The sequence below is a fragment of the Puma concolor genome, chromosome C2 (genome assembly GCF_028749965.1).
Source record: "Puma concolor isolate L17-30 chromosome C2, mPumCon1.1.hap2, whole genome shotgun sequence".
Taxonomy (NCBI): domain Eukaryota; kingdom Metazoa; phylum Chordata; class Mammalia; order Carnivora; family Felidae; genus Puma; species Puma concolor.
In genome coordinates, this window is record NC_141675.1 from 29,492,443 (window position 1) to 29,520,001 (window position 27,559).

Genomic DNA, 27,559 nt, shown 5'->3' on the forward strand with positions numbered 1-27,559 from the left:
CCTGTAATTCTCCTCTTTCAAAAAATTTTTGTAACGTTTATATATTTTTGAGACAGAGCGCACGAGCAGGGCAGGGGCAGAAAGAGACAGACACACAGAATCCTAAGCAGGCTCCAGGCTCTGAGCTGTCAGCACAGAGTCTGACATAGGGGTCAAACTAATGAGCCGTGAGATCATGACCTGAGCCAAAGTTGGATACTTAACCAACTAGCCACCCAGGTGCCCCTATAATTCTCCTTTTTAATGAGGTCTTTGTCTGATTTTGGAATCAAGGTAATGCTGACCTCATAGAATGAGTTTGGAAGTTTTCCTTCCATTTCTATTTTTTGGAACAATTTGAGAAGACTACGTATTAACTCTTCTTTAAATGTCTGGTAGAATTCTCCTGGAAAGCCATCTGGCCCAAGACTCTTGTTTGTTGGGAGATTTTTGATTACTGATTCAATTTCTTTGCTGATTATGGGTCTGTTCAAATTTTCTATTTCTTTCTGTTCCAGTTTTGGTAGCTTGTATGTTTATATGAATCTGTCCATTTCTTCTGTATTGCCCAATGTGTTAGCATATAATTTCATAGTAGTCTCTAATGATTGTTTGTATTTCTGTGGTGTTGGTTGTGATCTCTCATCTCTCCTTTGTAATTTTATCTATTTGAGACCTTTCTCTTTTCTTCTTGATAAGTTTGGTTAGGGGTTTATCAATTCTGTTAATTTTCTCAAAGAACCAATTTCTAGTTTCATTGATTTGTTCTACAAGATTTGTTGTGTTGTTGTTGTTTCTTTATCATTTATTTCTGCTCTAACTTCATTAGTTCCCTTTCTCTGCTAGCTTTGGGCTTTATATGCTGTGTCTTTTCTAGCTCCTTTAGGTATGAAGTCAGGTTGTGTATTTGGGACCTTTCTTGCTTCTTGAAATAGGCCTGAATTGTAATATACTTCTCTCTTAGGACTGCTTTTGCTGCATCCCAAAGGGTTTGGACTGTCTTATTTTCATTTTCATTTGCTTCCATGTAGTGTTTTAATTCTTCTTTAATTTCCTGGTTAACCTATTCATTCTTTAGTAGGATATTCTTTAACCTCCATGTATTTGAGGACTTTTTAAATTTTTTCTTGTGGTTAACTTCAAGTTTGGTAAGGTTGTGATCTGAAAATATGCATGGTATGATCTTGATCTTTTTGCACTTGTTGAGGGCTGATTTGTGACCCCAGTATGTGATCTCTTCTGGAGAATATTCCATGTGCACTTGAGAATGTATATTCTGCTGCTTTAGGATGAAATGTTCTGAATATATCTGTTAAGTACATCTGGTATAATAGGTCATTCAATGCCATTGTTTCCTTGTTGATTTTCTGCTAAATGATCTGTCCATTGTTGTAAGTGGGGTGTTCATGTCCCCTACTATTATGGTATTATTATTGATGAGTTTCTTTGTGATTGATTTATATATTTGGGTTTCTCTATGTTGGGGGCATAAATATTTATAGTTGTTAGATCTTCTTGATGGATAGACCCCCATTAAGTATGATATAATGCCCTTCCTCATCTCTTGTTACAGTCTTTGTTTTAAAATCTAGTTTGTTTGGGGCACTTGGAGAGCACAGTTGGTTAAGTGTCTGACTTCAGTTCAGGTCATGATCTTGGGTTTTGTGAGTTCAGGCCCTGCATTGGGCTCTGTGCTGACAGCTTGGAGCCTGGAACCTGCTTTGGATCCTGTTTCTCCCTCTCTGTATGTTTCTCTCTCTCTCTCACTCTCTGTCTCTATCAAAAATAAATAACCATTAAAAAAATGTTTTTAATAAGTAAAAAAATAAAATCTAGTTTGTCTGATATAAGTATGGCTATTCTAGCTTTCTTTTGCCATCTGTTAGCATGATAAATGGTTCTCCATTTCCTCACTTTCTACAATTTTTTTTAATGTTTAGTTATTTTGGGGAGGGAAGGAGGGACAGAGAGGGAGGAAGACACAGATCCAAAGCAGGCTCCAGGCTCTGAGCTCTCAGCAGAGCCCGACATGGGGCTCAAACCCACGTGGGACTTGAACCTGTGAGATCATGACCTGAGCTGAAATTGGACACTCAGCTGACTGAGCCACCCGAGCGCCCCTCCATCTCTTCACTTTCAACCTTCAGGTGTGTTTAGGTCTAAAATGAGTCTCTTGTAGGCAGCAAATGGATCTTGTGTTGTTGTTGTTTTTTATCCTGATTTTGATTGGAACATTTAGTCCATTTACATTCAGAGTGGTTATTGAAAGGTATGAATTTAGTACCATTGTGTTACCTGTAGAGTTGGTATTTCTGGTGATGCTCTCTGGTTCTTTCTTGTCTTTGGTCTTCTGGTCTTGTTTCTCCACTCAAAGAGTCACCATTAAAATTTCTTGTGGGGCTCATTTAGTAGTCATAAACTCCTTTAGTTTTTGTTTGTCTGGGAAACTCTTTATCTATGCTCCTATTCTGATTAACAGCCTTGCTGGATAGAGTATTCTTGGCTGCCTATTTTTCCCATTCAGCATGTTGAATATATCCTGCCACTCCCCTTGGTCTGCCAAGTTTCTGTAAACAGATTTGCCATGAAACTGATCTGTCTTCCCTTGTAGGTTGATGACTTTTCTTCCCTTGCTGCTTTCAGGATTCTTTCCTTGTCTCTGTAATTTGTGAATTTGACTATGATATGTCTTGGTGATGGCCAGCTTTTGTTGAATTTAATGTGAGTTCTCTCTGCTTCTTGGATTTTGACGTCTGTCCACTTCTCCAGATTAGGAAAGTTTTCAGCTATAAGTTGCTCATATAAACCTTCTGCCCCTTTCTCTCTTCATATTCTGGGACGCCTATCATATCAGTGTTACTACATTTTAATAAATCGTTGGCTTCTGTAAGTCTGCCTTCATGATCCCTGATCTTTGTTTCCCTCTCCTTTTCAGCTTTAATATTTTCCATAATTTTATTTTTATTTTCTATGTTGCTAATTTGCTCCTCTACCTCATCCATCCTTGTTTTTATGCCTTCCGTTTGGGTTTACATCTCAGTTACAGCATTTTTAATTCCAGCATGACTAGATTTTAGTTCTTGTATCTCTTTGGAAAGAGATTCTCAAGCCCAGCTAGTATCCTTATAATTGTTGTTTTAAATTCTAGTTCAGACATCTTACTTCTATCTGAATTGATTAAACCCTTTGCCATCATTTCTTCCTGTTTTTTTTGAAGTGAATTCCTCTATCTTATGATTTTGGAGGAGGAAAATACCATAATAATAGAATGAAATATAAGTTTTAAATTTTTTAAAAAATCAAATAAAGGAAGCTATATCTTAGGTGTGTTTTAGTCTGCTTGTTAAGATCTTAGGTGTGTTTTAGTCTGCTTGTTAAGAGAAGCTTGATAGAAAAAAGAAAACAGAAAAAAATTAAAAATTAGAAAAATTAAATATAATAAAATAAAAATTTTGCTCTTTCTGTATCAAAGAAAACAATTAAAACAGAAAAAAACTGATCAAGCAAAAAAATAAAATAAAAAATAAAACCCAAATGAAGCTAGATCTGCTTTCCCCTAGAACTGAAACTATGCAGCAGTCTATGTACAGTAGACTAAGCGCATGGAAAGGATTTTTGCTGGTGTTTTGGGGGAGGGGGCTGGTGCTCTGATTCTTAGGTCAACTTGCCCTAATGGAGATGTGCCTGGAGGGTACAGGGAGTAGAGCTGCCTCCTCCACTTGTTGGCACTATTGAGCTCACTGGGGTGCATCCTTGTTGGGCTAATACTGAAAATGGCTTCATCCTCCTCTCTAGTCTCTAGAGCGTGATGTTTGCACCCTCACAGACATGCGGTGAATCACCCTTCCTGTGTCTGCCCCTTCCATCAGCTCCTTGCCTTCCCCCTGCCTATCTGAGCTGTCTGCCTACCAGGCGGCACCTCCCTCCATCCAGAGTTTTATCTCAGGCATGGCTGTATTTCAAAACCCCACACTTCAGAGACCCCAGCAGCTCGGACCCGCAGTGATCCTCTAGTGATCCCGACATTGACTGGTGCAGGCTTATCTTAGGAAACAGTCATGTGACTGCACAGTAGCAGCAGCTTAGAGTTTATGGTAAATCACAACACACAAGCAGCACCAGGGTTTGCTGCCCTCAGCCAGAGTCTTTGTTCCCATATGGGGAATGTGGCAGCTTGATGGCACCTGCTGGGTCTTTTGCCTGTGGAGAGGCTGTATCACCTCTACCAAATGCACTCCAAGAAGGGGAAGTGCTTCTCCCCTTGCAACCAAGGGGATCCTTAGATCCTGCTGCCCACTCCCAGGGCTACATCCTGCTTCCTCACCAGAGCACCACCAGGCACAGACCTCTGAAACTTCAGACTCTGCTCCACTGTTTATAAAAACTGGTGATATTGAAACCCTCTCCTTTTTCCCCTGTCAGTGGTTTGGGGAACCATTTTCTTGTGCAGTCCCCTGTGCATTTTTACTCTTTCCATCTAGCTGCTTTCAGGAGAGTGCTTCTTGCACAAACCCAATGGGCTGCCCACTCTCCTACCCTGCCCCCCGGTCTTTCTGCTCTCCACACAAAGGGCTCCCTTCCCTCTGCAGCACCAAGGCTCTTCTCTCCCCCAGTTCACCTCTCTGCACTATGTACCTCCTGTGTTCTCTCCCTCAAATTATGCAGATTGTTCTGTTAGTCCTCAGATCAATTTCCTAGGTATTCAAAATGGTTTGATGTTGATCTAGCTGTGTTTGAGGGATCAGACAAGCCCAGGGTCCCCTTACTACTCTGCCATCTTAACTACTAGTGTCATAACTTGAGAGACCATCATTCAACTGACTATAGCATAATATTCCTGTACTTTATAGAGTCATTAATATAAGTACAGTGCCCAGTTCAAAACAGGTAGTCAGTAGGGAGTGGTTGTGGGTCCAAGAGTGAGTAGGGTGTGAGGAAATGAACTACTGAGTTTGGTACAGCTTTTTTAATAAAAGTTTTACCATAAAGTAAGGGCAAGAGAAGACAGTAGTTGGTAGTAGACAAAAGGCTGAGTGTTTAAAAAAAAAATAATAAGAGTGGTTTGGGCTGGTATAAAAGCTCCCAGGAAGGTTTTACTATAGGGCTGTGAGCTTCAGAGGACATGAGGTGCACACTGATGGTGAGCCCTCAAGGCAGGAACAGATCCAGATGTGATTCCCATGTCTATATGTAACTGGTGCCCAGGGTATGTTTCTAACCTTGCCAGTGAATGCTAGTGCTGGGTACATAATTGTGCCATGTCTGATGAGAAGAAGCAAGAATGAGATTCCTGTGTCCTCTCATCAGTGAGTCTGTTTAACAGTGAGTATAATGATTTCCCTGAGATGTTCTCTCAAAGTCAAACAACTGTCTCCCCACAGGACAGAGCTCAGGCTATGTGCAAGCTGCTGTGAGGTCTGCTAATTATAAGAGGGCATAGGAGAGAGCACAAGAGCCCTTTGAGATTTAAAAAAATGTAGTTTACTTTGAAATTCCTTGGTTAGATGAAGAAATGAGAATGTGCCCACTTTCCCCTAAAGGCAGAGAAGCAGGGTTCAGGAGTTACCTAGATAAAAGACCATGCCCTGAGTACCTGCTAGGTCATCCCTAGCATCCCAGGTTACAACAAGGAGATGAATAAAAAGGGGAGAGTTGGAAGCTCCAAAGTGGGGCACTTAATAAGGGTGGTAATTTATTAAGATTCCAACTCTGGCCTGCAGGTCATTATGAGGCATGAACAGCCCCCCAGGGTTAGGGAGTGCCAGCTTGAAAGGAAGCTTGAGTAGCTGGGCAGCTTTCTTGTCTGAACACATGGGGTCACATCTAAGCAGCTTACCATGGCATAGGAGAAGTCCTGAAGGTGGAAAATAAGGCTCAGAAAAATGCAGTCATATTATTTCTTTGATATCTTATTGTTATTTTGACCTGTGGTAAATCCAGAATAATTGAGCTAAAAAATAAAACCTAATTCTTAAATAGCTTAGCTCTAGAAATTCAATCAGGGGGAAAATGTCCCACATTTCACTGTTGGTCTCATATTGTCAAGACTCATTTCTCTTTTGGTGAGTGTCACAGGTTGGGCTCCCTGGAAGACCTTAAGCCCTTAGATAAAGAGTCTTTGAGCCCTTAGACAAGCAACGTGTTAGGAAGCAGTTCCCAGGAAACCTACAGGAGCATGGGAAGTGGGCATGAAAAGGAAAAGAGGCCCAGCAAGGATACGATATCAAGCAAAGCCCCACAGAGGCCAACATGAGGTTAGTTTCTCTTGTGAGCTCTGGTAAGAGTGCACATCACACCCCATCATGAGGGACAGAGATACAACATTGTATTCCTGGATCTGTGGGTCCTTGGATGTGCCAGGCACTGGTTTAAGCACTTTAAATTAGTGACATAGCTGGCCTTGCCTCCATTTCTGCTGCTGCATCAAGTTTCTGGCAGTTGCCTGCAGGGGGGCCCACAGGTGGGGACCAGTGTGGGACTAGGCATGAACTATGTGAGCACAACCTTGAATCTGACACCCAAGAGAAGGGCTGGAATAGTAAGGATGGAGCCAGGGATTGAAACTGGGTGTTATGTAAACCCTTAACCCCAACCTTCTCACCTTGGAGAAGTCCTGAACAGGAACCCTGGCTATATCAAACTGCCATGATCCAGGCATCCTAGAACATCTCCAAGACGATTGCCACATCACAGAACCATATCTTTTTCACTGTTGACAACCTTGTGCTGAACCTACAGGATGAAAGTTTTACCTGGGCAATGACAGCCTCATCAAGGGTGAGAAATGAGAGCCTGGTCACCAGGAACTCCATGCCCAGAGAAGAAGTGGATCTGTTTCTCCCCTGATTTTTGAAGAGCAGTTTGGGGTCCAGCACACCCCTATCCTGCCTCCAGTATCATGTGATGGTCTCTTCTGCATCTGTCCTCCCAAACCTTTTTGGATGAAAAAGCCTGACCAATTTTCAGTGGAATGATTTTGCTCCTTCCTGTGTTGGTCAGAGGTGCTGGGACAGTGTGATTTCTGAGTGATTTCCTACAGTGTTGATTCTTCCCTCTAGGTTGGGAGGCAGTAACCACCATCTCAGGAATTCTCAATAAATTTTTATTACTTAAAAAAAAAAAATTGGAAGGATGCCTAGGTGGCTAAGTCGGTTAAGCATCCAACTCTTGATTTCAGCTCAAGTCATGATTTCGTGGTCTTGAGATCAAGGCCCACATTGGGCTCTGTGCCGAGCATGGAGCCTGCTTAAGATTATTTTTCTCCCTCTCTCTTGCCCCTCACACACATGCTAAGAAAAAAAAATTATTACATTTAATACATTTAACACATGCAAAGCATTTGGAACAGTGCCGTAAATGTTGGGTTATTATTATTCTTACCACCATCACCATCCCTACCCCTACCCCTCCCCCTCCCATTTCTCTGGACTTAAAGTAAAACCTCATTTCTCTTTCATTCCTAGGATTTTGTTTTCATTTTCATGCTTCATATTACAAACTATTGTATCTCCCTCCTGTCCCCTATTAGTCCCTCTCCTAAATCTCATTCATTGAGAATCAGTCTGTATGTTCTAAGAGCTGGAGGTGACCAATGAAAGGCTGATTGTGAAGCCATCCATCATGCAGCCCCTTCGTTACAGGTGTCCTTGAAATTCCCCCTGATGTGGTCTCATAGGCTTCTCTTGTGCATTATTAAATTGTGATGATAAATGAGTATGACCGGGTATGTTATTCTTTCCTTGGAGATGTGACTCTTGTAGATGTGGTCTCCTTGGAAATGTTTTCCCATAGGCAAATCTTTGGCAGAGTCATTGCCAATCTAAGAATCCAGATTTCCCAGTCAGTGGGTACTTGAAAAATACAAAGTTCTGAAAGCTAGGAAATTATAGACTTCTGAGGGAGTTATAGTATAATTATAAAGGAAGGAGGGCAGTCTCTGTGCAGGATATCTAATTGTTCTTATGAGGAAGCTGGTTCACATTTTAGAGGAAAACATTCTTGTGTTTATACCAGGGAATTTAGGAGTTTACCTTTGATACTGTATGAGAATGACTTGGCTAAATATCAAATGATTTTCTTTCTCTTTAAAATAAAAAAAACAGAATGGTGAGTGGAAGAGGAAGGGAGGCATCAGATAAGCAGTTGCTAAATCCTGAAAGGGATTAGAGGTCAGGATATTTACATTTGCTCCCTTTCTTTCATTTTCCAGGACAGGATTTTTATTGTTTAGAATATATGGAAAAATCATATGCTTTCAGAATTGAAAGCAAGTTCCTTTACTAATTGCCACTCCATTTCACAGATGAAGAAACTGATGCTATCCTAAGAGGATAACTGTCCAAGATCTAAACCTATTTGATGTGAGGGTAGAGACTTTAACAAGGCTCCACATACTCCTGGTGCAGTGTTTATTGTAGGATCTCCTTTCCTGCCACCTTTCACACTTGTATTCCAGTCACACTCATTTTCTTTTCCTTCCTCAAGTATTCCAACTTACTCCTTGCTTGGGGCCTTTGGCCATTGTCCCTCACCTGTCATGACTGGCTCCCTGCTGCTCAGACTTCTTCCCAACAGCTTTCTCACCACCTGGCTCTCTCCATCACGTTGCTCTAGTTTAAGTTCTGCATAGCAGTTGGCTATGATAGAGTTGGCTGATGGAGTTTTTTGCACTTTATCTTTATTGTTTATATCTCCATTTGGAATGTCTGCTAAGAGCCATCATGCTATATTTCCAGCACAGAACAGTGCCCAGCAAATGGAAGACCTCCAACAAACATTGTATTAAAATAGAGTGAACTGGACAGAAGTCAGGAGCAATGGATAGGTTTCTTTGGTGGTTTCTTGGTCAAGTAAGACGTCATGTAGAGAGAAGTGAAATTGTGGTCTAGATTAGCACTGTTCCGTAGACAGAACACAAGCCACAATTTTAGACTTTCTAGTAACTATATTGGGAAAAAAATGAAATTGTGAAATTAATTTTAATGATGTACTTTATTTAACCCAATATATCCAAAACATTTTCATTTCAACATATAAAAAATTATTAGTAAAGTATTTGCTTTCTTTTTTTTTTTTTTCATACCCGGTCTTTGAAACCCTGCATATAATTTGTACTTAACAACACATCTCAATGTTGACACTGCATTTTGTCAGAAGTACTTGATTTGCATTTATATTTCATAAAATTTACACTTGAAAAATGAGATTCACATTCTTAAAATTTTTATAATAACTGAATTAGTTGTTCATTTTTACATTTAAATTAGTGAAAATAGAATAAAAATTTAAAATTCACTTCCTCAGTCATACTAGCAACATTTCGAGTGCTCAATGCCACAAATGCAAGTGGCTGCACAGATCTCTATTGGTTGCACCAGACTACTGATTTTGAAGTCACTTAGCCCTTCCTGTCCTGCATCAGCCGTATGGTATAGAGCTTGGTATGTGGGGCAGAGCACTAGGGCCTTGTGCCAGGATAGATGACTGCCTCTAGCCCACCAGTTTCTTGGCCATCATGTTAAGAAATAGGATTTGCTAGGGTGCCTGGGTGGCTCAGTTGGTTAAGCATCTGACTTCAGCTCAGGTCATGATCTCACAGTCTGTGAGTTTGAGCCCCACGTCCGGCTCTCTGTCGACAGCTCAGAGCCTGGAGCCTGCTTCAGATTCTATGTCTCGCTCTGTCTCTGCCCCTCCCCTGCTCATGCTCTGTCACTCTCTGTCTCAAAAATAAATAAAACATTTAAAAAAAAAAAAAAGAAAAAGAAATAGGACTTGCTGTATCCTTTTAAGACCTTGAAAGTAAAGTTGCTTTATTCAGATTTGTTCCAGAAGGGCAAAATCAGAGAATTCTCCCAGTGCCCACAGAAAACACATAGTCCAGGGCTGAGCACAGCACAGTACACACATGTGCACATCTTTCGAGGCATCAGACTCAGCTTCTCAGGGCTTAGAAAACACAAAGAGAATCACAGACAGCAGAGGGTCTGACTCCAGAGCAGCCCTGCTCAGGTGACTGACGTTGAGTGAGCTGCATGTCGTACATGTGCCCCATAGAGGCACTGAAAGTTTATCTGTATGGGAAGACTTTTTTTTCTCATTCTCTGCAAGGCCCTGAACTAATACTCCTGAGAATAGTGTTTTGAGATCCTTACCCCTTCTATGTGCCATCTCATTCTGACTTCTGCTGCAATCTTAGCCTGGCAGCACTGCATCTCCCTTAGTTACCAGGAAGCTTAATGATGCAGGGGGCAGAGATGTTATTTCTCCCAGTTTTCCTACACTTGTCCAGGAGGCCTGGGTATTGTGTTGTGAGCTGATTCTAACAGCAACCCTAAAGGAAATTACTTCGTGGTGTGTGGATCCCTTGGGAGAAGAACAATGGTCAGCATTATACACTGAAACATTGGATGTCACAGGCTTTGGTCATGGCTCTAAGTTAATTATCAAGTGACAGTGTTTCTCTTCTAAGAACATTAGCAGAGTAACTCTAATTGAGATATCCAGGGTGTAGAATCCCAGATAGCTAGGGTACCTGATGAGTAGACAAAAGCTAAAGTTTGCCATGGAAAAAACAGTCTAAAATCCTCACAGTTTGTAGGTAGCAATCTTCCCAAATGAACAAGCTATCAGGAATGGAATCCTTAGGATACTTTCCTACTTTAATTCCCTCTGTACAACCCCTGGATGGCACTAGACAATCTGGTACCCTTCTGTTTTCATTTTCTTTCAAGTCACTTTTTTTTTTTAATGTTTATTATTTTTGAGAGAGACAGAGAAACAAAGACCATGCAGGAAAGGGGCAGAGAGAGAGGGAGGCACAGAATCAGAAGCAGGCTCCAGGCTCTGAGCTGTCAGCACAGAGCCCGATGCAGGGCTTGCACTCACAGACCACGAGATTATGACCTGAGCCGTAGTTGGCCGCTCAATCAACTGAGCCACCCAGGAGCCCCTCAAGTCACTTTTATAAAGAACCTACTGTGTGCTGGGAATTAGGCATAGGGAATGAAAGGACATGAACCCCTCTGTCCAAGAGTTCCCAGGCTAGTAGAGAGAGAGGCTTCACACAGAAATTAGAGTATAAATGTGATTAATGTGATCCTTTATCATTCAGAGTATGCTACATGTATGGCTCTGTGGAAAACTCTGGGAATACAGAGATATGAGACATAATCTCTGCTCACCAGAAGCTTATAGTATAATCAAGAAAAGTACAGAAGATGTAAAGAAGATAGTGTGGTATAAGATATACTAAAATGTCACAGGTCAAGCCATGTTCTTAAATCCAGATTAACTAGTAATAAAGCTGACTTTTGATACAACTTCTGACTCCTCTATATATGTTTTAATTAGTTCCAAACATGGAGAGAGGCAATGATTAGTCTCCGTAACCAGCACCACAATCCAAGGATATGATGACAACCAGCCTTTTGTACTTCATAAAGTGTTTCCCATCCCAAATGTCTTTTGTCATATGGGCAACCCTGTTGATAGGCATCATTTTTGTCACCATGTTGCCATTAAGGAAATGGAAACCCAAAGAAGCCAAATGTGCTCAAGATCCCACAAGGAACTTGGACCCAAGTCTACTTACTCTGAGTTCAATATCTTTCTCAGAATGTCACAGCCTCCCATAGTTTACCTAAGTCACAGTTCTTGCAGTGGGAAACTGTGAGATCCACTGAGGATAGTTGTTTCATCTGATTGTGTGTTTTTTCTTCTTGGAGTTTTTCAAGTTCAGTCAGTGAACTCCTTCAGCCTTTCCCTTGCAGTATATCTCATTTTGTTTTAGCAGCTCTGGAGTTTGGTCTTTTTGTCCACCACCACCCATTTCCGGGTCTGCTTAAAGAAATAAACAGTAGCAGAATAGAGGTATTGGCTCCCAAGTCAGATATTGGCTGGATGAAATTGGGGTACAGAAATGTTGCAACCCTTTGAGGCAATGGGCCATTCCTTTTATAAGCCTATGAATCTGTAGTTCATTTAGCCTCATTATTTCTTAGTTAACAAGCTCTGGTTGTGCCATCCTTATGGCTTTATTTTTAGAAGTCTTAGATTATTATAGCAACTGTGAAAAAGGATGGGAAACGAAATCTGGCTCCCAGTATACATCCTGCTTATTTCTTGAATTAAATTTGCCTTCATCGAGCCCTCAGAAGATGTTACACCCACCCCTGCTATTGATTGAAAGCTGCTACCGTCACACAGTTGTTGATGGGGCTGTCAGGTGATAGAGATGTTTCAGGGTACTGCCAGTCCTCCTCCTTATCCAGTTGTTTGTTCTTGGTACCAGCTGGATGTGGGAGGGTAGAGGTGGAAAAGACCAGGTAGGAAGCATGGATAACTGTGACATTTCCTTGCCAAGTGAAACCTTAACAATTTGTGTTGAATCTGATGTTCTAGTCACGGCACTTATGCCTTGTTCAAGCTAATATGACAAGAGAAAGAGATCGTAATGGGACAACCCCACTGTACATCAAAGAGTGGCAATGATCTCAGGAAGTAAATAAAGATGGAAAACTATTGGGCTGCATCAGAGTAGCAAAAGGGCAGGGATGTTTCTCTCACACTATGGTTGATTATAGAAAAGCTCTGAGGGAATTGTAGAGGAAAAGCTAGAGTACTGAGCATGAAAGGTGTGAACTTAGGTTTTACTGCTGCTTCCTGGGTCCTACAGCAACCATTTCTCCCCACATGCTCTGCTGCTGTCTCTGAGGGCCTTGCCTGCTGTCTTCTCCCCTGCCCTCACCTTGGACTTCTGCCTTTGTTTCTCTACCTGGCACTCCAGTTTCCTTGGACATTAGAACCCTGCCATAAATCGATCTCAGGATTGCCTACTAAGCTCCTGTCCACATTTTCCCCTAGGGAACTGAATTCTGTTTCCCATAAATCCTCAGCCTTGAGGGCCTTTCCTCAACAGACTGTTCACCCACAGCTGTGACAGGAAAGCCAACTTGGCCTTGAGTCTTGGGTACTGGTTAAACTCCACACTTGATCTCTCATCACCTATCCAGACTAAGGCAGATATTACACATCCCTGTTGGACTTCCCATGTTGTCAACAGCAGCATTTACTATAGCTAGTTATTTGTCTTCACCTCCTCCTCCTGCCTGGTGTTGGCTCTTCTTTCACATCCTCACAGGCTCATTGCTGAGGGGCTACCATGCCTTATTGCCAAGCTCATCCAACATAGCTCATTTTCCTTCAGTATTTATGGTATTTCAAAAGAAAAAAATGCAAGATGTGGTCATGGGACTGGTGAAGAAATCTGTTTTGCTTTTTATTTTGTTTCCTCAGAAGGAGGATATGACCCAGTGGAGGAGTCCAGAATGGAAGCGATAAAGAGTATTTTGAATAAGTTTAGCGTCCAAGAGTAATAAAGAATTAAGAATGCAGATAAAGGAATACAAGGAATTATTAGAAAAGGGATCATAGTTGAGTCTAGAATTATTATGAAAAAAATTCAAGGAGATAAGGGTGGTAGAAGGTCATGGAAGGAGATGAGAAAGAGGAGAAAAATAGGAAACAGAAAATGAGAGTTGAGAAGATGAAGGATTTTTTTAGTGACCCCTAATTCTGTAATTAGAGATCATAATGACGTGAGCAGTTTTATTTCCTGTTCAGTACAATTTCCATAGAGAGTAAAAGCCCCCACAATCCCAGCATATAGGAATCTGAAAAGTCTAGTGGTTTGGCATTTGATGATTTGATATATCTTCTAAAATCCTGTTTTTCAACCACTGAGGCCATGTGCTAACTGCACAAGTAGACATTTTGGTTGAATTTTGGCAGAGGATTTGGGGCAGTGAGTGTATCAGAGACCAAAGATGTCTTAAGAAATGGAAGAGGAAGAAAAGTGAATCAAATGGCCGCCAGACCACTGGTTGAATAACAAAGTTTGTTAAATTTGCTGAATCTGAAGGTCAAAACACTATGGTACAATGGATCTGTCCAATAATATTGAATTTTATATATATATATATATATATATATATTTATTTATATTATTATATATATGTTAATATATTATTTATGTCATATTGTATATATTATATCATATATCATAATATATATTATTTATATCATATCATATCATATCATATTATACAGAGAGAGAGAGAGAGAAGCAGGGTCAAGGGTGCAGCCAGACCTTAGTGATGAGTTTTCAAGTTCATCAGGGACTCCTACAATAATGACATCAACTATTGGGTCTTAGTTGTTGCCATGGTTACTTAGATGCCACCAGGATAACCCTGATCATATTTATCCCATAACTGATGACATTTCAGAGGTGTGTTCCTTTGATTTGAAACCCAACTATAGGAAATACCCTCATTTTAAATTAAGTTTTATAGTGAAAAATTTTCTTCACACTAAGGAATAAAGAACTTTAAAATTATTTGAATAATATGGTAATTTCAGTAATTATGTGTACAGTAGAACACATTTTAATAAGAAAATTTTAGTTTATGAAAAATATAGTTACATGTATTTTTCCAGCTTTATTGAGATATAATTGAAATATACCATTGTGTGAGTTTAAGGTGTACAGTGTGTTGATTTCACACATTTATATATTGCAAAATAATTACCACCATAGTGTTAACTAACACCTGCATCAAATCATATAACATTATTTTTTGTTGTGAGAATATTTAATATCTACTTACTCTCTGCAACTTTCAAGTATGTAATACAATATTGTTAACTATATTCACCATGCTGTACATCAGATCTCAGGAACTTATTCATCTTAGAACTGGAAGTTTGTACTCTTTGACCAACATCTCCCCATTTCCCCCACCCTACCCCATACCCTTGGTAACCATCATTCTAATCTGTTTTATGAATTCAGCTTTTTTAGATTCTGCATATAAGTGAAATCATACAGTATTTATCTTTCTCTGACTTACTTCACTTAGCAAAATACCCTAAGGTCCATCCATGTTGTTGCAAGTAGCAAGATGTCCTTTCTTGTGGCTGAATAATACTCTTGTGTGTGTGTGTGTGTGTGTGTGTGTGTGTGTGTGTGTGTGTGTGTGTGTGTGTGTGTGTATGTATATATACACACACACATACTATATCTTCTTTATCTGTTGACTGACACGTTGTTTCCATATTGTGGCTATTGTGAATAATGCTGCAGTGAATATGTGAGTGATCTCAAATATTTGAGATCCTATTTTCACTTTTTTTTGACTATACACCCAGAAGTGGGGTTGCTGGATGATATGATAATACTACTTTTAATTTTTCAAGGAACCTCCATACTGTTTTTCATAGTGGCTGTATCAGTGTACGTTCTTACCATCAGTGTATAAGGGTTCCCTTTTCTCTGCATCCTTGTCAACGCTTCTCATCTCTTATCTTTTTGATGATAGCCATTCTAACAGATATGAGGTGTTTTTCATTATGGTTTTGATTTGTATTTCCCTGATGATTCATGATGTTGAGCACCTTTTCATGTACCTACTAGCCATCTGTATGTCATCTTTGGAAAAACGTCTGTTTAATTCCTCTGCCCATTTTTTAACTTTTAGTTTTATTGAGATATAATTGGCACATATCTCTGTGTAAGTTTAGTGTACAGCATAATGACTTTCATATATTGCAAAATAATGACCACAATAAGTTTAGTTAACCTCCATCATCTCATATAGATACAAAAGGAAAACAAGTTTTTTTTCCATGTGATGAGAACTTTTAAGATTTATTGTCTTAGTAATGTTCAAATATATCATACAGAAGAGTTAATTACAGTCATGTACATTACATCCCCCTACTTATTTATCTTATAACTGGAAGTTTGTACCTTTCACCACATATATCCAATTCCCCCACCCCACCTCTGGTTACCACAAATCTGATCTCTTTTTCTATGAGTTTAGTTCTTTTTTTTTAGATCCCACGTCTAAGTGAAATCATACAGTATTTTCCTTTTTCTGTATCACTTATTTCACTTAGCATAATGCCTTCAAGGTTCATCCATGTTGCTGCAAATGACAAGATTTCTCTTTTTATGGTTGAATACTATTCCATTGTTTGTGCGCATGCATGTACACATGCATGCACACACACACACACATACACACTGCATTTTCTTTATTGATTCATCTGTCAGTGGACACTTAGGTTGTTTCCATTTCTTGGCTATTGTAAATAATGTTTCTATGAACATAAGGATACAGATATCTCTTTGACATAGTAATTTTGTTTCCTTTGGATATATAACCAGGAGTGGGATTGCTGGATTATATGGTAGTTCGATTTTAAATTTTTTGAGGAACCTCCATACTCTTGTCCAAAGTGGCTGTACTACTTTGCAATCCCACCAGCAGTACACAGGGTTCCCTTTTCTCTACATTCTTGCCAACACTTTTTATCTCTTTTTAATGCTAGCCATTCTAACAGGTGTGAGGTAATACATCATTATGGCTTTGATTTGCAATTCTCTAAGGATAGTGATGTTAAGGACCTTTTCACCCACTTCTGTATTTTCTTTAGAAAAATGTCTAGTCAATTCTTCTTTCATTTTCTAATCAGATTTTTTTTTTTTTTGCTATTCAGTTGTTGGAGTTATTTATATATCTTGGATATTAACCCCTTACAGATATATGGTTTGCAAATACTTTTTTCCCATTCTATAGGTTGCCTTTTCATTTTGTTGATGGCTTCCTTTGCTGTGCAGAATCTTTTAAATTGGATGCAGTTCCACTTGTTTATTTTTGCTTTTGTTTTTGTTGTTGTTGTTAAATCCAAAAAAAAAAAAAATCATTGCTAAGATGGATGTCAGTAAGTTTTTCCCTATGTTTCTTTCTACAAGTTTTATGGTTTCAGGTCTTTTGTTTAAGGCTTTAATCCATTTTGAGTTGATTTTTGTGTGTGATGTCAGGAGTTACATGTATTTTTAAAAATTTTTTTTTCACATTCACCATTTTATTTAATCCTCATAACTATCTGAATAGCCCTGGTTTGCAAAAGAGGATTGGAACTCAGAGACATGATAATACTGGAGATCCAACATGGCAGAGAAGTAGGTGGACCCAAAGTTCTCTCATCCCTCAAACACAGCAGTGTTGAGGCCAAAGGACTTTGAATTCCAAGAGTCTGGGCTGCAAACTCCAGTAGCCCATAGGGACAACCTGGCTGGCCATAGATGCATGATTATGAACTGGGAGAGAGAAAACAGGCAGGGTAGGCATGCAGGAGAGGGATCCCCTTCTGCAGAGAGACAAAGAGAAGAGAAAGAGAGACTGTGAAAGTGTAGGACAGTATCTGGACAAGAGAAAAACCATGGACCGGGGACAGAGAAGGATCCAATCTCTAACTGCAGGCCTTTGTCCAGACTAAGGCCAGCTGTCCTGTTTGTGCACCTGGGGAGGAGGGGAGCCAGCCCCGAGCTCAGTAACTAATTCAGAGGTGCAGTCCGCAGTGGGAGAAAGCAATCCCCACTCTGGGGATTGTACTGGAGTGCTGTGGAAAGAAGGTATATAGCTGTTCAAAGGACAAAGGTCCCTGCTTGCACCCCTCAGCCAGAGGCCATTTATTGGTGTGACAGAGCAGCACTTCCTCAGAACTGGGGCACACAGAGCAGGACCATTAAGACATCGGGGTTTAAATCCCAGCCAAATGCCAGGGAGGAGCGGGAGTCGAGGAGTGAGACAATCTGCCTCATTCACGCCCGTTGCACAGTGAGGACAGCCTGAACAGAGTGGTTTGAGACACCCAGTCCGGGGAGGAGAGACAGGTGTTGCCATTTTTCTCCCCATCACCAACAAAGTGTGGGGCTCCAGGGAATGGACAAAGAGCCCACAATGGAGGCGGTACCTGCCTATGCCAAACCATGCCCCTCCATGTCTGGTAACTGCATATCCACCAGAGATTGATGCTGACCAACCAGACAGCCCCTCCTCCAGTCCACAGCTGCCCCTGGTTCCAGGGCACTCAGCGGTTTTGCATTTTCTGATTTAATTCTTGGGCAGTTCTTATTATATATAATTTTTTTCCTTCTTTTCTCCTTATTTCTTCCCTCTTCTAGTCTGCTTATTCTGGTTGTTGGTTTGTTTAAGCAGACATAGTTAATCTATTATCTTTATACCTATTCTATATCTCCTTCTTTATTTTCCTCTCTCTCTGGATAAGCTGTGTAGCTCCTCTGCCTGGTCAATTTTCTTTTCTTTTCCCCCCACCCCTGTCATTTCTCTCTTTGCATGGGATAAGGCCTCTTCTACTAACACTACCCCCACCCCATTGTTTTTGTTGTTGTTTTGTTGTTTTGTGTGTGTTTGGTTTTTTGTTATTTTTTGCTTTTTTTGTTCTGTTTTATTTTTTTCCAGGGCTACTTCAACAAAGAAATCAAAGCACACCTGGTGGAGGGTCCAAAACATCACTACGAGTAGGGATATAAAGCAAACAGAGCCACAACAACAGAGAGCAAGTAACACACTCCAAAAGAACACCTCTGGCAGGGCCAGGCCCTGGACAGTGTATAGCCCCTCTTTAATATAGTAGTGCTCGCAGGTGCAGGACATATAACAAGCTTTTAAAACACATAAGGGACAGAAAACTAGCCAAAAGGATGAAATAGAAGAATTCTCCTCAAAAGAAATTCCAGGAAGAAATGACAGCTAAGGAATTGCTCAAAACAGATATAAACAATATAACTGAACAAGAATTTAGAATAGTAGTCATAAGATTAATTGCTGGACGTGAAAAAAAGCATAGAAGACAGCAGAGACTCTATTGCTGCAGAGATCAAGGAACTAAAAAATAGTCATGATGAATTTAACAATGCTGTAAATGAGGTGCAAAATAACCTGCAGGTGGTAACAGCCAGAATTGAGGAGGCAGAGGGGAGAATAGGTGAAATAGAAGATAAAATTATGAGAAGAGATGAAGCTGATAAAGAGATAAAAAAAATTCTGGATCATGAGGGGAGAATTAGAGAACTAAGTGACTCAATGAAATGGAACAATATTGCTATCATAGGAGTTCCAGAAGAAAAAGAGAGAAAGGGGCTGAAGGTGTGCTTGAACAAATCATAGCTGAAAACTTCCCCAATCTGGGGAAGGAAACAGACATTGAAATCCAGGAGGCACAGAGAACTCCCTTCAGACGTAACTTGAATTGATCTTCTGCACGACGTGTCATAGTGAAACTGGCAAAATACAAACATAAAGAGAGAATTCTGAAAGCAGCCAGGGATAAACGGGCCTTAATCTACAGGGGTAGACACAAAGGTAGTAGCAGACCTAGCACTCCTTTCTGGAGTGGCAGGAAATTTTCAATGTGATGAATAGAAAAAAATATGCAGCCAAGAATCCTTTATCCAGCAAGCCTGTCATTCAGAATAGAAGGACAGATAAAGGTTTTCCCAAACAAACAAAAACTGAAGGAGTTCATCACCACTAAACCAGCCCTACAAGAGATCCTAAGGGAGACTCTCTGAGTATTGCAAAGACCACAGAGACACCACTACAAACATGAAACCTACAGATAACACAATGACTCTAAACCCATATCTTTCAATAATAACACTGAATGTAAATGGACTAAATGCTCCAGTCAAAAGATATAGGGTATCAGAATGGATAAAAAAAAAATAACGCCCATCTATTTACTCTCTGCAAGAGACCCATTTTTTTCCCCAATATATGAAGTTTATTGTCAAATTGGTTTCCATACAACACCCAGTGCTCATCCCAAAAGGTGCCCTCCTCAATACCCATCACCCACCCCCCATCAACCCTCAGTTTGTTCTCAGTTTTTAAGTCTCTTATGCTTTGGCTCTCTTCCACTCTAACCTCTTTTTTTTTTCTTCCTCTCCCCCATGGGTTTCTGTTAAGTTTCTCAGGATCCACATAAGAGTGAAAACATATGGTATCTGTCTTTCTCTGTATGGCTTATTTCACTTAGCATAACACTCTCCAGTTCCATCCATGTTGCTACAAAGGGCCATATTTCATTCTTTCTCATTGCCACGTAGTACTCCATTGTGTATATAAACCACAATTTCTTTATCCATTCATCAGTTGATGGACATTTAGGCTCTTTCCATAAATTGGCTATTGTTGAGAGTGATGCTATAAACATTGGGGTACAAGTGCCCCTAGGCATCAGTACTCCTGTATCCCTTGGGTAAATTCCTAGCAGTGCTATTGCTGGGTCATAGGGTAGGTCTATTTTTAATTTTCTGAGGAACCTCCACACTTTTTTTCCAGAGTGGCTGCACCAATTTGCATTCCCACCAACAGTGCAAGAGGGTTCCCGTTTCTCCACATCCTGGCCAGCATCTATAGTCTCCTGATTTGTTCATTTTGGCCACTCTGACTGGCGTGAGGTGATATCTGAGTGTGGTTTTGATTTGTATTTCCCTGATGAGGAGCGATGTTGAGCATCTTTTCATGTGCCTTTTGGCCATCTGGATGTCTTCTTTAGAGAAGTGTCTATTCATGTTTTCTGCCCATTTATTCACTGGGTTATTTGTTTTTCGGGTGTGGAGTTTGGTGAGCTCTTTATAGATTTTGGATACTAGCCCTTTGTCCGATATGTCATTTGCAAATATAAGAGACCCATTTTAGACCTGAACACGCCTTCAGATTGAAAGTGAGGGGATGGAGAACCATCTATCATGCTATTGGAAGTCAAAAGAAAGCTGGAGTAGCCATACTTATGTCAGACAAACTAGATTTTAAACTAATGACTGTAACAAGAGATGAAGAAGGACAGTATATGATAATTATGGGGTCTATCCATCAAGAAGAGCTAACAATTATAAATGTTTATGCATCCAATTCAGAAGTACCCAAATATGTAAAATAATTACAAACATAAGCAGTCTTATTGATAAAAATGTAATTGCAGGGGACTTTAATACTCCACTTATGGCAATGGACAGATCATCTAGGCAGAAAATCGATAAAGAAGCAATGGCTCTGAATGATTCATTGGGTCAGATGGACTTGACAGATACATTCAGAACTTTTCATCCCAAAGCAACAGACTACACATTCTTTTCAAGTGCACATGAACATTGTCCAAGATAGATCACACAATGGGTCACAAAAAGGCCGTCAATAAATATAAAAGAATTGAGATCATACCATACACATTTTCAGATCACAATGCTATGAAGCTTAAAACCAACCACAGGAAAAAGTCTGGAAAACCTCCAAATGCATAGACATTAAAGAACATCCTACTAAAGAACAAATGGGTCAACCAGGCATTTAAAGAAGAAATTAAAAAATATATGGAAACAATTAAAAATGAAAACACTACACTCCAAACCCTTTGGGATGCAGCAAAGGCAGTCCTAAGAGGAAAATACATTGCAATCCAGGCCTATCTCTAGAAACAAGAAAAATCAAAAATACAAAACCTAACAGAATACCTAAAGGAACTAGAAGCAGAACAACAAAGAAACCCCAAGGCCAGCAGAAGAGAAATAATAAAGATTAGAGCAGAAATAATATAGAATCCAAAAAAAAACCCCAAAAAACAGTAGAACAGATCAATGAAACTAAGAGCTGTTTTTTTGAAAAAATAAACAAAATTGATAAACCCATAGCCAGACTTCTCGAAAAGAGAGAGGACCCAAACAGATAAAATCATGAATGAAATTGCACTTATCACAACCAATCCCTCAGAAATACAATTATCAGAGAAAACTGTGAAAAATTATGTGTCAACAAACTGAACAACCTGGAAGAAATGGACAAATTCCTAGACACCCACACACTGCCAAAACTCAAATGGGAAGAAATAGAAACTTTGAACAGATCCATAACTAGTGAAGAAATTTAGTCAGCTATCAAAAATCTCCCAACAAGGAGGTTGTTGGGCCAGATGGCTTCCCAGGGGAATTCTACCGAACATTTAAAGCAGAGTTAATACCTATCTTCTCAAGTTGTTTCAAAAAATAGAAATGGAAGGAAAGCTTCCTGACTCATTCTATGAAGCCAGCATTACCTTGATTCCCAAACCAGAGACCCCACAGAAAAGGAGAATTACAGGCCAATATCCCTGATGAACATGAATGCAAAAATTCTCAACAAGATACTAGCAAATTGGATTCAACAGCATTTAAAAGGATTAGTCACCATGATCAAGTGGGATTCATTTCTGGGCTGCAGGGCTGGTTCAATATTTGCAAATTAATCAATGTGATACATCACATTAATAAAAGAAAAGATAAGAACCGTATTATCCTGTCAATAGTTGCAGAAAAAGCATTTGACAAAATACAGCATCCTTTCTTAATAAGAACCTTAAAGAAAGTCTGGATAGAAGGAACATACCTAAACATCATAAAAGCTACATATGAAAAGCCCACAGCTAACATCATCCTCAGTGGGGAAAAACTGAGAGCTTTCCCCCTGAGATCAGGAACACAGCAGTGATGTCCACTCTCACCACTGTTGTTTAATGCAGTGTTGGAAGTCTTAGCAACAGCAGTCAGACAACAAAGCAAAATAAAAGGCATCAAAATTGACAAGTCAAATTTCACTTTTCACAGATGACATGATACTCTATATGGAAAGCCCAAATGACTCCACCAAAAAGCTTTTAGAACTGATACATGAATTCAGCAAAGTCACAGGGTACAAAATCAGTGTACAGAAATCGGTTAAATTTCTATACACCAATACTGAAGCAACAAAAAGAGAAATCAAGAAATCGATCCCATTTACCATTGCACTAAGAACCATAAAATACCTAGGAATAAACCTAACCAAAGATGTAAAAAATCTGTATGCTGAAAACCATACAAAATTTATAAAGGAAAGTAAAGAAGACACAAAGAAGTGGAAAAGCATTCTATGCTCATGGATTGGGAGAATAAATATTGTTAAAATGCCAATATTACCCAAAGCAATCTACACATTCAATGCAATCCCAATCAAAATTGCACTGTCATTCTTCTCAAAGCTAGAACAATCCTAAAATTTGTATGGAACCACAAAAGACCCCAAATAGCCAAAGTAATGTTGAAAAAGAAAACCAAAGCGGGAGGCATCACAATCCCAGACTTTAGCCTCTAGTACAAGGCTGTAATCATTAAGACAGTATGGCACTGGCATAAAAACAGACACATAGACCAATGGAATAGAATAGAGAACCCAGAATTGGATCCACAAATGTGTGGCGAATTAATCTTTGACAAAGCAGGAAAGAGTATCCAATGGAAAAAAAGACAGTCTCTTTAGCAAATGGTGCTGCGAAAACTGGATAGCAACATGGAGAAGAATGAAACTAGACCGCTTTCTTACACCATACACAAAAATAAACTCAAAATGGATGAAAGACCTCAATGTAATACAGGAAGCCATCAAAATCCTCGAGGAGAAAGCAGGCAAAAACCTCTTTCACCTCGGCCGCATCAACTTCTAGCTCGACACGTCTCCAAAGGCAAGAGAATTAAAAGCAAAAATGAACCTCACTTGGGACCTCATCAAGATAAAAAGCTTCTGCACTGCAGAAGAAACCATCAGCAAAAGTAAAAGGCAACTGACGGAATGGGACAAGATATTTGCAAATGACATATCGGAAAAAGGGTTAGTACCCAAGATCTATAAAGAATTTACCAAACTCCACATCTGAAAAATAAATAATCCAATGAAGAAATGGGCAGAAGACATGAATAGACACTTCTCCAAGGAAGACATCCAGATGGCCAACAGACACATGAAAATATGCTCAACGTCTCTCATCATCAGGGAAACACAAATCAAAACCACACTGAGATACCATGTCCTACCAGAAAGAATGGCTAAAATGAACAACTCAGGAAACAACATATGTGCTGATGTGGAGAAATGGGAACCCTCTTGCACTGTTGGTGGGAATGCAAACTGGTGTAGCCTCTCTGGAAAACATGTGTAGGTTCCTCAAAAAATTAAAAATAGAACTATCCTATGACCCAGGAATAGCACTGCTACGAATTTATCCAAAGGATACAGGAGTGCTGATTCATAGGGGCACATGTACCCCAATGTTTATAGCAGTGCTTTCAACAATAGCCAAATTATGGAAAGAGCCTAAATGTCCATCAACTGAATGGATGAATGGATAAAGAAGATGTGGTTTATATATACAATGGAATACTACTTGCCAATGAGAAAGAATGAAATCATGCCATTTGTAGCAACATGGATGGAACTGGAGGGTATTATGCTAAGGGAAATAAGTCAGTCAGAAAAGGACAGATATCATATGTTTTCACTCATATGTGGAACTTGAGAAACTTAACAGAAGACCATGGGGGAAGGGAAGGGAAAAAAATAGATACAAACAGAGAGGGAGGGAGACAAACCATAAGAGACTCTTAAATACACCGAACAAACTGAGGGTTGATGGGGAGATGGGGAGAGGGAAAATGGGTGATAGGCATTGAGGAGGACACTTGTTGGGATGAGCACTGGGTGTTGTATGTAAGCGATCAATCACAGGAATCTACCTCCAAAACCAGGAGCACACTGTACACACTGTATGTTAACCAATTTGACAATAAATTACGTTAAATCAATAAATCAATACATCAATAAAAATGAGTAAAATTTAAAAAGAAAGGTGATAATACTTAAGGTCACAGAGGTAGAATGTGGCACAGAAAGACATCATCTTTTTCTTATGTACCATGAGGATATAATCCACAATACTTTTGAGTATAAGTTATATTGTAGTTATTTTGTTCTTCCATATGCTAAATTGAATCAAGTCTAGCATCATACTCTTTGAGCTTCATTTCTCTTATATATTATCTAAGAAATTTAGGAGGTAATTATAGTTCAAAAGCCAAGTCCTCCAGATGCTCTCTCCCAAGTGAGGAAGAGCCCTGGCAGCAGTTTGTCTGTTGGTGCATTGGTACTGTTTGGTGTTGCTGTGGTTCCTCTAACTTCTTGCTGACCTACAACACCACTGCTGATCCTATTGCATCTCTTATGTGATTGGCTCTACTGGTCCATTCCTCAGGAAAGTCTTTCTGGCTCGAGTTCTAGCTGCCTTGCAGGCTGATCTTTGTTTTTTGTCTTGTCTTTGTTGTTTTCTTTTTGTCTTTTTTTTTATAATTGAGATATAGTTAATCTATAGCATTATATTAGTTTCAGTTGTATAACATAATGAATCAATATTTGTATACAGTATGAAATAATCACAATAGTTACCATGCATCACCATAATTACAATAAGTTTTTTTCTTGTGATGAGAACTTCTAAGATTTACTCTCTTAGCAGCTTTTAAATATGCAATACATTATTAGTAACTATAGTCACCATGCTGTACATTATATCTCCATGACTTAGTTATTTTATAAGCTTTTACCTTTTAATTGCCTTTACCCATTTTGCTTACCCTCCACTCCTGCTCCTCTCTGGCAACCATCATTCTGTTCTCTATATCTATGGGCTTGGTTTTTGTTTCGTTTATTTATTTATTTTTTTAGATTCCACATGTAAGAGATATCCTACAATATTTGTTTTTCTCTGACTTACTTCGCTTAGCATAAGTATGCCCTCAAGGGCCATTCATTTATAAATGGCAAGATTCCATTATAAATGGCAAGATTCCATTAATTTTTATGGCTGATTAGTGTTCGTGTGTGTGTGTGTGTGTGTGTGTGTGTGTGTGTGTGTGTGTGTATCTTAACCCACTTATTCATTGATGGACACTTAGGTTGTTTCCATATCTTGGCTATTGTAAATAATGCCACAGGGGCGCCTGGGTGGCTCAGTTGGTTGAGCGTCCGACTTCGGTCAGGTCATGATCTCACGGTCCGTGAGTTCGAGCCCCGCATCAGGCTCTGTGCTGACAGCTCAGAGCCTGGAGCCTGCTTCAGATTCTGTGTCTCCCTCTCTCTCTGGCCCTCCCCCCGTTCATGCTCTGTCTCTCTCTGTCTCAAAAATAAATAAATGTTAAAAAAAAAAATAATGTCACAGTGAATATGAGGCTGCATATATCTTTTCAAATTAGTGTTTTCATTTTATTTGAATAAACACCTAGAAGTGGAATTGCTGGATCATATGGTGGTTCTATTTTTAATTTTTTAAGGAGCCCACTGATGTATTCCATAATAGCACCAATTAACATTGCCACTAGCAGTACACAGAGTTCCCTGTTCTCCACATCCTTGCCAACATTTGTTATTTCTTGTCTTTTTGACAATAGCCAGTCTGACAGGTGTGAGGTTATCTCTCATATTGTTTTGATTTGCATTTCCTCCGTGATTAGTGATGTTGAATATTTTTCATGTGCTTGTTGACCATCTGTATATCTTCTTTGGAAAAAATGTCCATTCCAATCTGCCTATTTTTTAATCAGATTGTTTTTTTTGCTGTTGTGTGAGCTCTTTATATATTTTGGATGTTAACTTCTTATCGAATACATGGTTTGCAGTTATTTGCTCCATTCAGTACATTGTATTTTCATTTTGTTGATGATTTTCTTTGCTGTGCAGAGACTTTTTTGTCTGGTGTAGTCCCACTTGTTTATTTTTGCTTTTAGAGCCAGATCCAAAATATCATTGCAAAGACCACTCTCAGGGAGCTTACCACCTATGTTTCCTTCTAGGAGTTTTATGGTTTTGTGCCTTACATTCAAGTCTTTAAATCATTTTCAGTTAATTTTTGTGTATGGTATAGGGCAGTAGGCTAGCTTCATTGTTTTATATGTGGCTGTCCAGTTTTTCCAACACCATCTATTAAAAACAGTGTCATTTCCCCACTGTATATTCTTGGTTGCTTAACCATATGTATGTGGGTTTACTTCTCGGCTCCCTGTTCTGTTCCATTAATCTATATACCTGTTTTTATGCCATTGCCATGTATTTTGGTTACTATAGCTTTGTGATACAGTTTGAAATCAGGAAGCATGATGCCTTCGATTTTGTTCTTTCTCAAGATTTCTTGAGGTATTTTGCGGTTCCATACAAATTTTAGGATTATTTTCTATTTCTATGAAAAATGCCTTTGGAATGTTGATAAGGAATGTTTTGAATCTGTAGACTGCTTTGGGAAGTACGGACATTTTAACAATGTTCTTGCAATCCTTGGGCATGGAATATCTTTCCATTTATTTGTGTATTATTCTATTTCTTTTACCTCCTTGGTTAAATTTATTCCTAGGTATTTTATTCTTCTTGATGCATTTCTAATTGTGATTGTTTTCTTAATTTCTCTCTTTGATAGTTCATTGTTAGTGTATAGAAACAGAGCAGATTTTTATATTGATTTTTGTATCCTGCAACTTTACTGAATTCATTTATTCTAACAGTTTTTTGGTCGAGTCTCTAGGATTTTCTACACATAAAATCATCTTATCTACAGATAGTGACAGTTGTACTTATTTTTAATAATAGGATGACTTTTGGGGCATCTGGGGGGCTAAGTCATTTAAGTGTCCAAGTCTTGATTTCAGGTCAGGTCATGATCTCATGGTGGTGAGATGAAGCCCTGCATCAGGCTCTGTTGGGCTTGGAGCCTGCTTAAGATATTCTCTCTCCCTCTCCTCAGCCCCTCCCCTGCTCATACTCTCTCCAAAAAAATAAAAAATAAAATAAATAAAAAAACCTTTTATTTCTTTCTCCCG

General features: G+C 39.3%; 1 protein-coding gene and 1 non-coding gene across 10 annotated transcripts in view; both read left to right on the forward strand.

The window, feature by feature from the left end:
* The window catches only part of TMEM108 (transmembrane protein 108), a 377,589-nt gene that overhangs the window by 203,661 nt on the left and 146,369 nt on the right, over positions 1 to 27,559 (forward strand). The window lies entirely within an intron of this gene.
* LOC112850621 (small nucleolar RNA U89) lies at positions 6,244 to 6,496 on the forward strand. Its single transcript, XR_003222723.2, has one exon. It is a non-coding gene; the product is annotated as a small nucleolar RNA U89 (small nucleolar RNA).